The sequence below is a fragment of the Schistocerca nitens genome, unplaced genomic scaffold (assembly GCF_023898315.1).
Source record: "Schistocerca nitens isolate TAMUIC-IGC-003100 unplaced genomic scaffold, iqSchNite1.1 HiC_scaffold_381, whole genome shotgun sequence".
Classification (NCBI taxonomy): domain Eukaryota; kingdom Metazoa; phylum Arthropoda; class Insecta; order Orthoptera; family Acrididae; genus Schistocerca; species Schistocerca nitens.
This window is the reverse complement of record NW_026045915.1, coordinates 1-5,000: the sequence shown is the minus strand read 5'-3', so window position 1 is coordinate 5,000 and position 5,000 is coordinate 1. Positions and strand designations below refer to the sequence as shown.

General features: G+C 56.4%; 2 non-coding genes across 2 annotated transcripts; both read left to right on the top strand.

Moving 5' to 3' along the window:
* The first annotated feature begins 2,273 nt into the window (after nt 1–2,273).
* On the top strand, nt 2,274–4,182 carry LOC126230364 (small subunit ribosomal RNA). Its single transcript, XR_007544275.1, has one exon. It is a non-coding gene; the product is annotated as a small subunit ribosomal RNA (ribosomal RNA).
* Nucleotides 4,183–4,534: 352 nt separating this feature from the next.
* LOC126230350 (5.8S ribosomal RNA) lies at nt 4,535–4,689 on the top strand. Its single transcript, XR_007544262.1, has one exon. It is a non-coding gene; the product is annotated as a 5.8S ribosomal RNA (ribosomal RNA).
* The last annotated feature ends 311 nt before the right edge of the window (nt 4,690–5,000 follow it).

Genomic DNA, 5,000 nt, shown 5'->3' with positions numbered 1-5,000 from the left:
TTGCGCCTTAACCTAACCCAAGTTGCGCCTTAACCTAACCCAAGTTGCGCCTTAACCTAACCCAAGTTGCGCCTTAACCTAACCCAAGTTGCGCCTTAACCTAACCCAAGTTGCGCCTTAACCTAACCCAAGTTGCGCCTTAACCTAACCCAAGTTGCGCCTTAACCTAACCCAAGTTGCGCCTTAACCTAACCCAAGTTGCGCCTTAACCTAACCCAAGTTGCGCCTTAACCTAACCCAAGTTGCGCCCTAACCTAACCCAAGTTGCGCCCTAACCTAACCCAAGTTGCGCCCTAACCTAACCCAAGTTGCGCCCTAACCTAACCCAAGTTGCGCCCTAACCTAACCCAAGTTGCGCCCTAACCTAACCCAAGTTGCGCCCTAACCTAACCCAAGTTGCGCCCTAACCTAACCCAAGTTGCGCCTTAACCTAACCCAAGTTGCGCCCTAACCTAACCCAAGTTGCGCCTTAACCTAACCCAAGTTGCGCCTTAACCTAACCCAAGTTGCGCCTTAACCTAACCCAAGTTGCGCCTTAACCTAACCCAAGTTGCGCCTTAACCTAACCCAAGTTGCGCCTTAACCTAACCCACGTTGGGCCCTAACCTAACCCACGTTGGGCCCTAACCTAACCCACGTTGGGCCCTAACCTAACCCACGTTGGGCCCTAACCTAACCCACGTTGGGCCCTAACCTAACCCACGTTGGGCCCTAACCTAACCCACGTTGGGCCCTAACCTAACCCACGTTGGGCCCTAACCTAACCCACGTTGCGCCCTAACCTAACCCACGTTGCGCCCTAACCTAACCCAAGTTGCGCCCTAACCTAACCCACGTTGCGCCCTAACCTAACCCACGTTGCGCCTTAACCTGCCCTGTAATTGTTAGTTATATGAATCTAGGAATTCGTGTAGCGTTGCCTAATTGCAACCATCTCAACATAGTTCACTTCGCGCACACTGTGGTGTTCTGCGTATTGATTCATTTGACGGTGCGTACCCTCACATCTTGCGAGTGTTGCTTACTTTCCACATGGTCCCGCTATCCACTGTATTGTGTACTGCAATAGGACGTATATCGCCCCCGCCCCCCCCCTCCCCTCCTGTCACCTCTAGCTCGTCGGTCAGGAGTTCGCGTGTTGAATGCGCTTCGCAGCTGTGCAATGGCATTCGCATACGTACGCTGGCCACCTTCCACGTGTTCTTTCGTGCACACGTCGCAGCGTGTATGTATGCTGATGGAGTGCGTCGTGACACACAACATCCAGGCATGCAAGACTCGTAGAAGTCGCAAATGTAGATGGATGTCTACGTTTGCTGCCCAAGTTACGCAAATGAACTGGAAATCCGTTGTTGCGCGGTTGTTCGCGCTGGAGGTGAATCGTTGATATCGACGATCGGTACAGGTATTAACCGGTTGCTTCAGCGACACCCGTCATACCCACGAACGTGAGTGGGCATGTGGGTATGAAGCGATACGCGGCGGTGGCTGGGTGGGACCGTCCCCGGCCGGTGAGGGGGGGGCGCCCGGCGTGCTGGCCGCGCGCTGCGTGGGCGCACGCGCGGCAGCCGGCTGGTGGGGGCGCCCAGTGGCAGGCGCGCCGGCTGACGGACGCGGCAGGCGGCGCATCTGCGTGCCGGCGCACCCAGCGCGCGGCGCCGTGCGGCCAAAGTGGGTCCTCCCGGACCCGGTGCGAAGCGCGGTGGACATCTGCAGTGTGCTGGTCCGATTGAGGACTGTGTGCGTTGAGGATGCGCCGCCGCCCGGCACTCGGCGCCGCGACGCCGTCTGCTGCTCGGTCGCCCCCGCGGTTCTCGCAGGTGGTTTGTATCGCAGCTGTGCGGATGTGTTGGCGCGTGCGCTGTGCTGGGAGAGTTCGCTTTGGCACCCAAGTGGGGCTCTGCCCCTCTGTGGCGCTGGCGTTGGAGCTGCCCGGTCACTGTTTGTGGCCGCGTGTTGTCTCCCGCCGGCAACACCACGACAGCACGCTCCCGGGCCTCTGTCGGCAGCGGCAAGCTCAGTTGGGAGCACGGGTGGTCGCACTGAAAGCGTCTACTCGCCTATCTCCGGGCGATTGCGCCTCTCTCGAACCCGACCAAGTACTTAGGACGGCGCTGCGCGCCGCCGGGACCTGAGAGGGTTTCGAGGTGTATCGTGCAGGGGAGCCCAGCCTCCTCCTGTTTGCAGAATAATTGAGCGGACGCTTGCGTGTTCGCGCGGGCCCCCGGGACATACTCCCGGGCGGCCGGCTGCTCAGCTCTAGTTGACGCAGCTCCCTGGTTGATCCTGCCAGTAGTCATATGCTTGTCTCAAAGATTAAGCCATGCATGTCTCAGTACAAGCCGCATTAAGGTGAAACCGCGAATGGCTCATTAAATCAGTTATGGTTCCTTAGATCGTACCCACGTTACTTGGATAACTGTGGTAATTCTAGAGCTAATACATGCAAACAGAGTCCCGACCAGAGATGGAAGGGACGCTTTTATTAGATCAAAACCAATCGGTCGGCTCGTCCGGTCCGTTTGCCTTGGTGACTCTGAATAACTTTGGGCTGATCGCACGGTCTTCGTACCGGCGACGCATCTTTCAAATGTCTGCCTTATCAACTGTCGATGGTAGGTTCTGCGCCTACCATGGTTGTAACGGGTAACGGGGAATCAGGGTTCGATTCCGGAGAGGGAGCCTGAGAAACGGCTACCACATCCAAGGAAGGCAGCAGGCGCGCAAATTACCCACTCCCGGCACGGGGAGGTAGTGACGAAAAATAACGATACGGGACTCATCCGAGGCCCCGTAATCGGAATGAGTACACTTTAAATCCTTTAACGAGTATCTATTGGAGGGCAAGTCTGGTGCCAGCAGCCGCGGTAATTCCAGCTCCAATAGCGTATATTAAAGTTGTTGCGGTTAAAAAGCTCGTAGTTGGATTTGTGTCCCACGCTGTTGGTTCACCGCCCGTCGGTGTTTAACTGGCATGTATCGTGGGACGTCCTGCCGGTGGGGCGAGCCGAAGGCGTGCGACCGCCTCGTGCGTGCTCGTGCGTCCCGAGGCGGACCCCGTTGAAATCCTACCAGGGTGCTCTTTATTGAGTGTCTCGGTGGGCCGGCACGTTTACTTTGAACAAATTAGAGTGCTTAAAGCAGGCAAGCCCGCCTGAATACTGTGTGCATGGAATAATGGAATAGGACCTCGGTTCTATTTTGTTGGTTTTCGGAACCCGAGGTAATGATTAATAGGGACAGGCGGGGGCATTCGTATTGCGACGTTAGAGGTGAAATTCTTGGATCGTCGCAAGACGAACAGAAGCGAAAGCATTTGCCAAGTATGTTTTCATTAATCAAGAACGAAAGTTAGAGGTTCGAAGGCGATCAGATACCGCCCTAGTTCTAACCATAAACGATGCCAGCCAGCGATCCGCCGCAGTTCCTCCGATGACTCGGCGGGCAGCCTCCGGGAAACCAAAGCTTTTGGGTTCCGGGGGAAGTATGGTTGCAAAGCTGAAACTTAAAGGAATTGACGGAAGGGCACCACCAGGAGTGGAGCCTGCGGCTTAATTTGACTCAACACGGGAAACCTCACCAGGCCCGGACACCGGAAGGATTGACAGATTGATAGCTCTTTCTTGATTCGGTGGGTGGTGGTGCATGGCCGTTCTTAGTTGGTGGAGCGATTTGTCTGGTTAATTCCGATAACGAACGAGACTCTAGCCTGCTAACTAGTCGCGTGACATCCTTCGTGCTGTCAGCGATTACTTTTCTTCTTAGAGGGACAGGCGGCTTCTAGCCGCACGAGATTGAGCAATAACAGGTCTGTGATGCCCTTAGATGTTCTGGGCCGCACGCGCGCTACACTGAAGGAATCAGCGTGTCTTCCTAGGCCGAAAGGTCGGGGTAACCCGCTGAACCTCCTTCGTGCTAGGGATTGGGGCTTGCAATTGTTCCCCATGAACGAGGAATTCCCAGTAAGCGCGAGTCATAAGCTCGCGTTGATTACGTCCCTGCCCTTTGTACACACCGCCCGTCGCTACTACCGATTGAATGATTTAGTGAGGTCTTCGGACTGGTACGCGGCATCGACTCTGTCGTTGCCGATGCTACCGGAAAGATGACCAAACTTGATCATTTAGAGGAAGTAAAAGCCGTAACAAGGTTTCCGTAGGTGAACCTGCGGAAGGATCATTACCGACTAGACTGCATGTCTTTCGATGTGCGTGTCGTGTCGTGCAACACGCTACCTGTACGGCTCGCAGTAGCTGTGCGCCGCGTGCGGGACCACGCGTGCTTCTCAAAACTAACGGAAAATGTTGTGTGGTACGAGCGCTGAAGCTCTGGAGCGGCTGGCCTGCGGCACCTGGCGCCTCGCGCCGGTTTTGAATGACGTTCGCCCGAGTGCCTGTCCGCTCCGGAGTGGAGCCGTACGACGCCCATCGGCCGTGAGGCCGTTGGACACAAAACACTGGAACAGGGGCCGTCGAACGCCTCAGTCCCGCCTATGCAACTGTTTTGAAAGAGACAGTGGAAACTGTAAAAAGATCACCCAGGACGGTGGATCACTCGGCTCGTGGGTCGATGAAGAACGCAGCAAATTGCGCGTCGACATGTGAACTGCAGGACACATGAACATCGACGTTTCGAACGCACATTGCGGTCCATGGATTCCGTTCCCGGGCCACGTCTGGCTGAGGGTCGGCTACGTAAACTGAAGCGCGCGGCGTTTGTCCCGCTTCGGAGACGTGGGTGTGTCGTGCCGGCCTGTGGGGCCGGCCACGTCCCCTCAAACGAGCGATGCGCGCCCGTCGCCTGGCGGTTCGCATACCGGTACTGTCTCGGTAGCGTGCACAGCCGGCTGGCGGTGTGGCGTGCGACACCTCGTACAACGACCTCAGAGCAGGCGAGACTACCCGCTGAATTTAAGCATATTACTAAGCGGAGGAAAAGAAACTAACAAGGATTCCCCCAGTAGCGGCGAGCGAACAGGGAAGAGTCCAGCACCGAACCCC